General features: G+C 37.0%; 1 long non-coding RNA gene across 1 annotated transcript; it reads right to left on the bottom strand.

Moving 5' to 3' along the window:
* Nucleotides 1–934: 934 nt before the first annotated feature.
* On the bottom strand, nucleotides 935–12,925 carry LOC309880005. Its single transcript, XR_014317881.1, has 3 exons — nucleotides 12,834–12,925; nucleotides 2,315–2,494; nucleotides 935–1,037 (listed from the first exon to the last, which is right to left on the bottom strand). It is a non-coding gene; the product is annotated as an uncharacterized lncRNA (long non-coding RNA).

Raw genomic sequence — 12,925 nt, 5'->3', positions numbered from 1 at the left:
TGCATGGGGGACACCTAGCACTAGCAGCATGGGATTGTTTTTAGTGAAGACAGAGTAAGTTAGATTGCCCTTTATAACCAAAAACTTACATTTGGATTAAACACAGCCAGATGAGTGCTGTGAAGACCTGGCTGGTTTTTCTATCACTCAGGTTGTCTTTTCCTATCTCTAGCATCAGCTTAAGCATCTTGAATAGCAGAGATATTTCATTCCATCACAATATATATTTGCAAAATAAAAAGTTCTGCGAGTAGGTCTCCAACAGACAGGTCATTAAGGTTTAGTGTAATCTAAGAAAGACAATGGGTTTATAGATCTTATCATAGTGGAAGTTACTTTTTGTATAGCATTGCTTATGTAAGAAGTGCCAGCATGCTTCATGAAACTTCAAGGTCTGATAACTCATACTCTTGATGTTTGAAATACCGTTATACAGTCATGCACTTGGTCATTTTGTTTTCAGCTTTTGCAGATTGCTAGATGCCAGAGTAACTCAGCTTTCACTGAAAAATACTGACATCTACTTCTGAGGGCAAAAAATATCTCAGTAACACTAAGTGATTCAGAGATGTCCACTTGAATATGCAGACTGAAACACTAGCTTTAAAAACAGTGAGAATCTCTTCTGTTCATCTCCCATTTATCAAACTTCAGAGGGAAATAAAATCAATTAACATTACAGCAATAAGCATAACCATTTTAAGTCCCTTTTATTATATGACTGCAGGAGTATGCATCCATCTAACTACATTTTTTTTTTGTCTCAATAACATATTGTGTCTCCATAGTAACATTCTATACATAAATGACCATTTCATCTGGGAAACTCTATTTTTAATCAAATAATTCTTCATCATTTTACATTTTTCTTCTAAATGCATTCAAAAATATTTCAAAAAACATTGTACCGAGACTTATGTATTCTAAGTGCATACATTGTGGCACAGTGCAGTCAGAAACCAAATTACTGACAAGGTATGCATGATCAAGGAACACAAAAATGGATACTTCACAGAGAAAGTGGAAATCACCTTTTTCTGTAAAGAATGAAAAATATCATTGTTAGTCAGTGCCATAACTCCAAATCACCTCATTTCTCTTGGATGCAAAGGTCACCTGAAGTGACCATCTTAATTATCAAATCACAGTTTTACGTATTCACTATGTTCTTTGCCTTTGCTCTGGTGTGTCTGTATACAGAATGTTGCTGAGAAATTAAATCTTCTAGTGATTAAGGATCTTTTATCCTTTACTTGTACTGGTCTAAGTCCAGTTGGTTTTATGCCAGCGTTATCATTTATGGTACAATAATTCTTTTCTTTTCCGTGTGTTACTACTCCTTCCAGCCTTGATTTATTTTGTCTAAACAAGCCAAGATAATTTTTTTAATCACACTTTCTTCTGCCTTCAAGTGGTTTTACATATTGTCCATCTGTACTCTTCAGGTCAAATAAGAAAAAAGCTCTATCCTCAAACTGGTTATCAAAATATCTTTTTCTTAAAAAAGTTAAGAAGAACAGTGGATTGTGTTGTAGATACATTTGAACTACTGCCTGATATTTTTTTAGCTGCCTGACATGTCTGAACACTTTTTGTTTCTTCCCTATTACACTAGTGACTCTCAGACATCCCAAGGATGTCAAGTTTTCAAATGTTTAACTCCAAATACATAACTATTGTTTCCCTTCCCAGATGTATGGCTTTGTTATAACTCCTTTGTTCAGTGAAAAAATCTTTTACTTACCATAGCCAGATATTCTTACTTTCTGCCATTATTAGCAATATTTATTTTAAAGCCTGTTTCTAGAAGGTCAAAATCTCCCATAAAGACAGTAAATCTCTCCTAGTGCTAATATTTCTCTTTCTAATAATGTTATGGAGATCTTTATCCAGCACAAATTAAACTCTAGGGGGCTAAAGCAGACATCCAGCATTATCCAAACCTTTTTATGATCCTTTCTTAAATTGTTTTTGAATCAAACTTATCCATTTTATCATGTTATCTTCTTCTTTTTTTTTTTTTTTTAGCTTAGCACATTATGAATTTATAATACTCTTTCACTACCCCGCCTTTTGCCTGTAGCTTTCCTGAACAATGTGTACTCTTCCTATTTATGTTGCACCCTATCATTATTATTCTACCTCAACTGGATTACCCTAATTATAGCTGACTTGACATCCTGCACCATAACTCAGCTTCCTCTTTTATTGTCCAGATGATTTTCATTCCTACACTAACATTGCGATTGCTTCACAGCAGCCCCATATGATTTCATAGCTAGGTTAGGGATATTTTATTCATGGCATTGCTCACCTGACAGTTTGACAGTTGTCGCCAGCTTTCTGTCTGCTCCAGATTTCTCAGATGGCTCTTTCCTTGCAGTGTTTTCACTGACCTGTGTCACCATGGCATATAGAGTGGACAGAGATGGAATAAAACAGACCATAATGTAAACATCCAACAAATATCCTTTCCCAAAGAGTTTTGAGATGCCTACAGATGGGAAAGAGGACAAGAAGAATATATTTTGAAATCCAAGGTTGGTCATTTCTAAAGGGCTTCACTTGCTCATAAAATAACTTGTTAGGAAGCTTGTGGCCACCTGCTCTCTGTCCCCATTAATTTGACTGCTAAGGCTTTCCGAGGTCTCTGGAATCAGTCTCTCCATCTCCTGCTGCATAGGGGCTGTGTTTTTGTGTTATTGTAAGTTAGAGCACTGGCTTTGATGTCAGGAAGGACCAAAGAGCTGTGTGTTTCTACAAATTTCCTTAAAGCAACAATCAATCATAGATGACTTAATAAAGGTATATTTGGGGAATACTGAGCTTCCAAAAATTAAACTGATGTTTATACATGTATTAATTACAGTTTTTCCTCAGCTTAGGGAGAACACTACAATTCTCACAGTAGATCCTCTTGGAAAATAACTGGAATATTCATTTAAGAGGGTTAGAGCAAGCCACCTACAATATGTGGTATATTTGTCTTTAGCTACCTGCATCCCAGTTTAATCAGTTCAAAGAATTATAGGATCATGGTACAGGATAGAAGTGGAGCTAAGCAGTAATGCCAAGAACTACTGCAGGGTCCATGCTGCAAAATTTCTTAATGTGTTATTTTAAATTGTTGTCAGAAGGCAAAATCTTGCACCGGTAGGAAAATGGCAACATGCAATAGCTTTCTCTCTACCTAGAATCCATATTTCTACATGTGAAGATGTGAGAAGGTTGTCATATTACTTACAGATGTAGCAGCTGTACAGTTTCATTTTGGTTTTAATTCTGTAGAAGTCTATGACAAAACATACCTTGAAATTCAAATGATGCAAGAAATTCTAAAACAATTTCAAAGGTCTGACAGCGAGGTATAATTTAAGATTTGGGAGAAGAGGGATTTCTTAAAGGACTTGCATCCCTACCGGAACAAAAGAACTATGGAGTCAGATGAAGGCAAAAAAGAAGTTATAGCTGACAGGATAAAAATGGAAGGATTTATTATTTGAACAAACAGTCAAGCAAGAAGCATTGTTTTGGTAGGAAATGAATGGGATAAATCTGACCTTCATTATTCCAGCTCCTCTGAACTATTAAATAGGGCAAGTACTGAAATAAGGATTGAGGCTATTTTTGCTGCCACTGGAACAGTACAAAACTGTCTTAGCAGGGACTGAAATCCAGCCGTAGGACTCTGTTAATTAAAATAGCCACTATTAAGATATTTACTGTCCTTAATAATCAGAGCTATGCAATTTGTACTACTGAGTAAACAAATCATGCTTTAGAAGTTCCCAGCTGGCTATTACAGTCTAGTCTGTCAACTGTCATTTAGTTATAAAACCAATTTTCCATGTAGTTTATTTGCATAAACAACATTCCTTCAAAGAGCTTCATGGAAAAAGAAATCACATTAAACAAAATTAAAATTAGGTTAAAGTAAAGTTAATAATCCGACAAGCTCCCCAAAGCCAAACTAGTCAAAGATTTTTTAAAATTTCATGCTGCATTTTTTTGATGTGTTCACCTCTTTAGGCAGACTTACGCTGTGTTAAAAGAATGATCATTACTGCTTCTTGAATCTGGTTAATTATGCTTGTTTGTGCGGGGTTACTTGTAATTGGTCCCTCTCCAGATATGCTCTCATCTCTGTATATTTAATGGAAACATAAAAAATACCCATGCTAACTATCATTTACTTGCCAGTCTCTCTCTCTCTTGTGTCCTATATATCAGGTATCCTATACTGATGTGGTCCAGAGTAGTATCTTCTCTAGATGGGCAAGTTGCATCTGCCAACATTGCTTTGTTGGGTCACCAACTGTATTAACATATTATGATCACAGACTTGGTAGTACTCATAGATGCAATGAACTGTTAGTTTAAATACAAAAAAAATATATATATAAAAAAATCATTAGTTGGATATATGGCTTAATATACTAAATGTAAATGATTTGAGAGAGACCTCATATAAGGCACCTGAGGAGTTTTCACAGGGTAAGAATGGGGACTATACTGCAATATAAGTCTTTGATGAGCAAATCAGATTGTTGGATTTACTCTCTATAGTCTGTTACAATCTTCCCCAGATTTCCACATTTTCTAACACTTACCATAACTATCTTATCAAGTTAGGAGCAATACTTGGGTCTCTTACTTGTGAAACTGATTTTATTTTAAAATAACATAAGCTTTTCCTCCAAGTATTATCCCAGTATCTTGTATTTTATCCATGCTGTTGAAACACTTGTTTTCACTGAAGAAAATTCTGCCCTTGAGATATTAATCTGACCAAAGGTAGCAGGTTATGTAGCACTGCAGGGAATCCCATTAGAGTTGGAGCAGCTAAAACACAGTTTTCCACTGAAAAATAGTGAGGGATGGGCTTGTAAAGTCTACAGATTTATGTGAAAATCTCTTTTATTGTGCAGCAACTGTCCTGCAGGAATTAAAAAAAAAAAAAGTTAACAAGTAAGGGGGTTTGGAATTAAATGACCTTTAAGGTCATTCCAACCCAAACCATTCTATGAAGTTTTAGATAACATTTAACCTCATCTGTAAAATTCACATTGCCATATAATCCCTAGTGAGCTTTCAGCTTTTGCATTTGTAATGTCATGTGAGGTTTACTGAAAAAGGGAAATATTGAAGCTGCTGACTAAATAAATACAGCCAGATGCCCATGAACCTTTCTTGTGATGACACTGATGCGATGAATATTTTGTCAGCAAAGATGGCTTTTGCAGGTATAGCAGAGTTGAACAAGAAAGGGCTTAAACTGCCATGAATGGCTTTACCTTTGGGGAAACAGTGACTCCTGGTTTTATAGGTTATTATTTTTTCCACATGTCATTCAGCATATGCTTATGCAACCCAAATTGGTCTTGTTATTTATATTTCACAGTATTTCAGGCCAGCATTTTCTTTTCTTCCCCAGAGCTTTAGCTGAGCTGCTCTTGCTTGACTGCTTCTGAGCCTGTATCTGATTCCTGAGTGGATGTGCTTTCATGCTGCTCAGATAAAGGGCTTTCATTGCAGTCGTGACTTGTATGGGGTTGGATATTATACCTTTCTTACGTCTAGACCTACAGAGATGACGACATGCTGATTCATCTATGAATAATCAAAATGAACTCTCAGACAATCTCAAAAATAGACTTCTTTACTCCTGTTAACCCCAAGATGCCTGAATGATACTGAGATGTGGGGAAAAAAAAAAAAAAGTGTCATAATACGTGCTATGCAACTACAGGGATGTACATGTGTGTTGCAACTGTTACAAAACAGAAGAATAGAGAGGGTAATAAGGTTTAACTTCAGCCTGTATTGACAAGCCAGGGGCTTCTAAGTCTGTTTTTGACAAACCCAGTTATGGCTTTCAGCTTCTGGCTAAACTGTACACCCTTGCTTAATTCTAAGTGCTGTTATTTTAACCCCAAACTCACCACTGAATCACATGAATTCAATTTTGTAACATTTTCTCATGTAACATTTCTCACATAGACTGCTTCACATACATTCAAAAATGGAGAATATTTTCCTTTTTGTTAAATTTATTTTATGAAACCTACAATTTTCTTTTAACTGAAATTAGATGCTGGAGCATTGAACAGTGAGAAGAAAGGGATACTGAGCAGTTACTAACTTATGTAGAGTAGTAGTTTATGGAATAATACAACACCTCGGCAATCCAAACTGCTGAACCAGCCCCTCTCCCCTCCCTCCCTCCCCCAAGCTCCTGTCCCAAGTGAACAAGACGTGGTTGAATCAAAAGACATTTATTTTTGTAATGTTTTCCATTTCAGCATCAACAACAGAGGGTAAACTTTCACAATTTGTCTGAGAGAGTGATGCATGCATTTTGCCTAAAAATCTGCCTGAAGACATTTTTTTCTCCTGTAACTCCCAGGCCACGTGTCTACAGATTGATGTGCATCCTTAGTTTTATGACAAAAGTCATATCAAGCAGCATCTGGAAAGTACTGCTTAGGAACTGGAAGAGTTTAGCAGTGTTTGAGGAAAAAAAAAAAAAAAAAAAAAGGTTATTTTCATTTTGTTATTACTTCTCAGGTGATTCCTCTAATGGTTAACCAAAATAATCATGTTTATATTTACTTACTGTTATAATTAACTTTAGAATTTTTAAAGTCTTGTTGCCAGTATTCTTTTATATTAAAGATTAGACTTAAGGTAGCCAGAAGAACTTGGAACTACAGAACAGGCCTCTACTGAAAATATAGGTTTCTGTAAATTCTATGAATTTACACAGCTGAATCTTCTGTTTGTTTTACAGCTTACAGTCAATGAAGTAAGGTGACCTTGCATCACAGACTGTGATGAAGTTTAGAGGTGGCCTTGGGCACCAATATCAGCTGCACCTCAATCTAGTAATCTTATTGTCTCTCTCAAAATTGGGTCATCTGAGAGCCAAGCCCTAGTTCTTGCCTGTGGGGATGTTTTTGTTGGTACTACATACCATATATTTCTATACAAGAAGATTTAAATGGAACTCTTAACCTGATATTTGAAGAATAGACTCAGATTAACAGAAATATTTTTTTCCTGCAAATGCAAGCAAAGTGCATCATTACATTTGATGAAATAATATAGCATCTGTCTTACAGTGAGATTCCATGCAATGACTGTGTATCATCTTTATACATGAGAAAAATACAAAATGATTTGCTGACCCTCAGCTTTGTACTTAATAGCCATGTGACATGTTCCATGAAAACTAACATGTGTAAGGGATCATGTCATTATATACAGCTGTTAAAGACCTAGAAAGCCAACAATGTGCTACTGACATATAAATAATACCTTCTGTGCACAGTTAAACATTGGTGCTATTTTTGCCAGATTTTAAGCTCTTTGGAGGCCAACTGGAGCAGCTGAAATAGAACATTAAAAAAATGTTTTGATGCTAGGGCACAGATGGCAGTAGCCCAATGTGTCAAAATAAATGTTTCATTTTTAGTCTAATGTGGGAAAAATAGACCTTGTCAATTACTCCAATAATTGCAGGTGCAACAAACGCACTTGGTAGCTAAAAAGAGCTATTTCAGATGGGCATTCATAAGAATTTTATGTACCTTACTTCCAGCCATCAGAAAAGGTAAATTACTTTAGGCCAATGACTTACTGCATTTGGGAGGGGCTCTAACAGCCCCAATCAAGACTGAAACTTCGATCTTTTGTTTGGCACCTGAATTTCACAAATACAGGATTTCTCCTTCTGAGAAGCAGTCTGAGAAGGTGCTATAGACAATGGATCTGCTAACTTTAAATCAATGACACCTATATGTTTAGGAAATTTCCAATGGCTTCAACAGACTTCAGTGCTTATGTCTTTTTTTTTTTTTTTCCCCCCCTCCCTTAAGGGAAAGTCAATTAAATGGAGGCAACTATTTTTCACAGCTAACTTCTACCCAGACCTTATGTGCCACCAGCACATTGGTGGCTACATTGGGCCCATCCACCAGTTTTTGCAGCAGCTGGGGAACACCCATCAGTCTCTGCTGTTGCATTTGTAACCCCAAGGACACCTGCCTTCAGAAAACAGGCAACATATTGGGGCCAGAGACATCCTACTGAACTGTTAAAGCACTCTGTGGAGAACCTTCAGATAACCCATAGATAGCATGGTGTGGGAGAAGGTACCAGCCATTTAGGGGCCGTCATTTAGAATGGCTTCATTTGCTGATACTGTTCATTAGTTACAACTACAGTGGAGGGTCTCATCTGTAACACAGAACAGGGTGACAGAGCGCAAATGATAACCCTTATACAACATTAAGATGATTCACATTCTCTTACCCAATATTTTACTTCTCATATGAAATTTAAATCTGCTCCATCTGGTGCAGTAACAGTTCTCACAGTCTGTGTGGCCACTGAGAAGGGGGGTGGGGGAAGGCAGGAAAGCAAAGCAAAACAAACTTATAACTAAATGTGGAAGGCACCTCTTGATTTCCTGAGATTGTGCCCTTCCAGGAAGCTCTGTAGCTTGCTGTTGCAGTACTGTGGCTTTGTATTTTGTCATCTGCAGTAAGATTTGCAGCATTTTTGCTGAAGAGGCAGGATTCTCATTTTTCCCTGGGCACTGCAGCACAGAAGGTAAGGTACAGTTTTTGGCTGGAAGGGATCTGCAAGGATTGAAAAGCCTGGGGTTTCTCCTGCACTATACGTTGTCTTAATCTAAAAGACAATTTATTTCACTTCTTTTCTAATCTGTTTATAGTGCTCCATATACATCAAAACCTTACAGTGCAGTTAACTCTGTTTTACACACACACACACACACACACACAAACACACACAACTTTGACCCAAATCACTTCTTTTTAAATAACCACTAGGGCTTATTCTCTGCTTGAGGATGAAGTGTTCACACTGTTTTGTATGGGTGTCTCAAGAAAGCAGAATATGAAGAAAGGGAGTATGATGTACACAGGAGGTAAATAACAAAATCACAAACCTTCAGCCTGATTTTTATGCTTTATATATGTATTTAATAATAAGCATATAACTAGGATGGTAGCCAAAACCCTGACTCACAAAGATATACCAGGGAGAGCTATGATTGTATAAGAACATCTGTGAAGTTTACCTCCTACACTCAGAGGGCCAGTATGAGGAGGGACAGAAAGCTGTAGGAGTAGCAGGCCCTACAACCCCTTATTTATGTGAGCAGGGGATCTTGCAGAGGAGCCACATGACACATACCAAAGTGCTTCAACTTCAAATTGTTGTGATAGCTGGCACGTACCCACAGCCACAGAAACAATTCTGTCTTCATCCTGCTTTAATTCCAGATGGATAAATCAGGGTCAGCAAGAAATGAAGCAGCAGACAATGACTGGTAAATGACCCAAATAAACTAGGCCAACAACAAGATTTTTAAACAGGGAGATGTTAGAGCCACAATACTTGCTGGAGGCACAGAGAAGTTGTCGAGTGAGTTAATTGTCAGCATCCCTCAAGTTATTATAGACGATTCTAAAGTTAAGTTTGAGCAATTCAACCTCTCTCATGTATGAGAAACACTGCACTTACTCAAGAAAATTACAGCACTTATTCTGAGTACAGAATTCAATTTCCAAGGATTAATAAATAAACACCTTAATTAATGTATGACTTTAAAATAATTAAGTCCTTTAAGAGATTTAACATCTTTTTTAGTCTTATTTGTCCTGAATGATCTTCAGAATAATAATTATGTGAGCATTTCATATTTGCAATTTTCTACACCAGTCACAGTCAAAAGAGAGGTTATAATTAAATTAAAGTATTAATGATTTCTGCCTCTAATTGTTATGACTAGATAGACTGTGGTCTGACTTATTTAACTCTTCACTAGAGAAACTCATCAGCATCTTATGTTGTACGAGGAAATTTCCATTTGTAGACTACATGCATCTGAAATAATTTAAATTTGAACCATATGGTTTCAATTCTCAGAAATATTGCATAGTAATAGCTTTTGCTTATAAACCGAGAAATCTCCATGGAAAATAAATTTGCTAAAAGGAATTTAAAATCCCTAATGCATATCAGCAGTATATTAAAAACTAGGTCTAATCTTGTCCAGCCTGTGCAAAATTGGGGTTGAAATATGACCATTAGGAATCTTGTGCTTCTCTCAGACAAACTTTATGAGGGGCAACTTCCCACACCTCTGGGAAGGTACTTATGGTGTAAGTGAAAGAACAATTAGAGCCACCTGCCTAGCCACTGAAAAAGTTTCTGAGGCAGTTATACTTGGCTCGTTCCTTTTGATGCAGAGTTTGAATATCTGTCACAATCAGAAAGTTGTAGGTTCCATTTAAAAACAATAGGAAATACTGCAAAGACCAGTAATGCTTCAGATTAAAAGATGTATTCTGAAAACATAGGCTACTTGCTCAAAACAGAGGGGAAGCTATAAACACTAAGTTGATCTCTAATACTCTCCACAGTTCATTTGTATGTTTGTATGTATCTCTACACAAACACAAATTATGTATCTATATACTTATATGTGCACAGAGAGAGAGAGTTTAGATCTATACAAGCCCTAAGTGCCAGTGAAAGGAAAAACCTCTCTGCTTTGCAGCCGTTTTTCAGGCCAGCTTCACCCTCCTGTGAGTGACAAGAGCGAGGCTCTTTCCAGAAAGGACTCACTTCAGGAGCAGACCATCTGGATGCTGTCTCAGAGCTGCACAGAAGAAAGCGTGAGAGAGAAAATAAAAACCAAGAAATAGCAAGAAGCTTTAGGGGCAACACAGAAGTGGAAAAGGAAAATTCAGGCCAGTAAAAAAAATAAATAAAAAAATACATATATAAAATATAACACTTTCTGGTTGATTTGCACACCACTGGTGTTTTGGGGAATGTCAGCAGAGGACATTCTTAAGTCAGTTGTGGTGCTCATGTTTCAGTACTCATAAACAATCAGTTACTAGAAAAATAAGATAATTATTGTGAGAAAGAGCAGAAATCATTCCAATCACTTTGCCACAGGTCTGTGTTCAGAACAACCCTTCCCATATATGGATGTTTCACAGCAAATTGTGTATAAAACCAAGGAGAGCTACATGCTGTGCAGCAGAAGCACTGTCAGAAAGGAAGAATAACAAAGAGGATGCTGTGGATGGGTGCCTAGAACTGGAGTTACACAACATGCCTGGGGAAGGACAGTGGTAATCATATCACAGCACCCAGCATGCTACATCAGGCAGGAGAAATGCAGAAGGTGTGGGGCCTTCAGCTTAATTATCTCCTTAGATAAATCCACATCTAGGAGAAAAGAGAAAAAGACAACAAAGAACATTTCAGATCACAGCTGTGACACCACGCTGAGAGCAAAAGACCTGGGGCTGTCAGGTAAGCTAAGGTCAGTACTGAACCTGTGCTGCCTTTCCAGAAGGACACAAAAAAGTAGAATAACAGCAATGTGACTGAGTGCACAAACCAAAGTCAGATAGTGAAAAATAGGAGGATATGAGAAACACTGGGCATGAGGTTGGAGAGAAAAACAGAAAGACCTCCCAACACATCCCAGGAACAGTTTCGTCCTATTTATTGCTGTTTGAGGTGTATACAGGTACATGGTTACTAGTGCTGGGGCAATATACAAACAGTAGGTGCAAAATCAGGGCTACCTCTACCCAGAAAATAGTACTTTATGTCTGTGCAGTATGTTAGTGTCCTAACATATCCTTGTGTTACCTTTATTCCTAAAAGACTAATGGTCCAGTCATTTTACATCAAGATGAAGTAAACATACCAAGCAAGGAAGATGAAAATCTAGACTCAGAAGCTGGAATTCAGTTTTGGGGAACTTTAGAGCCTCAATTTTTCTACTATTGGAAATGTGAATTAAGGAATTATTTTGTATTTTGCCAGAAAGACAGAAAAATAGGGGATAGCTCCAGTATAGACGATACCCTGGGAAGTTAGCAAGGAAGAGATTCAATTAGAAACATGAAATTCTTAATGCAGTTCAAAGTTTGGCCATTAGGTACTCATAAGGAGGAAATGAGAAGGAATTTGATTTAACATGGACTTACAGGGCATACTGATAAAATCTTCATTAAGCAAGCACCATTGTGTTTCTGGACAGAGGTTATTTGAGTTTTTCATTTAAAGCAGCAATGAAGAACTTTCTTATATTTGAAGGAGAAACTTTATATTCTATAATATGTAGTTTACAAACAATCTGGGATCATAAACATTAGAATGGCAGTTAGACTGAACAGTACTATGAAGGCCAAAGTCGAGGGAGTTTGAGTGAGACACAGATTCCTAGGGTCTACATAGGCATTGTTCTTACTATTCTACATCATCTCTACAATACCTATCTGAAAGTAGGATTTTTCTGAGACTAAGTCTTCTGAACATTAAATATAAAGTATACTAGCCAGAAAACTTTACTCTGCAGTTCTTACAGCAAAAAGGTCAAAAACTTGTGGTTGAACTGAAGCATATTTCTGAAAGATACCCTCTCACATTAAAAATTGTAACAATTCCCTATTTACACGGTACCTTGAAGAGTTAATTACTTTTACAGATTAAATGCAAGTCCTACTTTCAGTCTGTAGCTTCTTATCACTGGATCTTTTTATTACTGTTTTGCTGCTCCATTAAATAATCTTCTATCTGGTAGTTTCTGCCCATATAGGTACCCATGGACAACGATCAAATCACTTAACTTTTTCTTACCATAACTTGAACATATTACATGCCTTTAGTTTGACATGTTTCTAGTTTTCAGCTCACCCTCAAAGCTACCATCCAAACCTAGTTCAATCTTTGGCATTCTTTCTGGATGATCATTGTAATAAGAACAGGCTTACCTTTCCAGGCTGGACTAGATAATCTTAGAGATCTTTTCCAACCTAAATGATTCTATGATTCCTAGCCCTCTTAATCCAGCTCAAGGCACGGC

This window comes from Aythya marila, assembly GCF_965140915.1.
Source record: "Aythya marila genome assembly, chromosome: 7".
Lineage (NCBI taxonomy): Eukaryota > Metazoa > Chordata > Aves > Anseriformes > Anatidae > Aythya > Aythya marila.
Note: the sequence above shows the minus strand (reverse complement) of the source record. Positions and strands in the feature narration are given on the sequence as shown.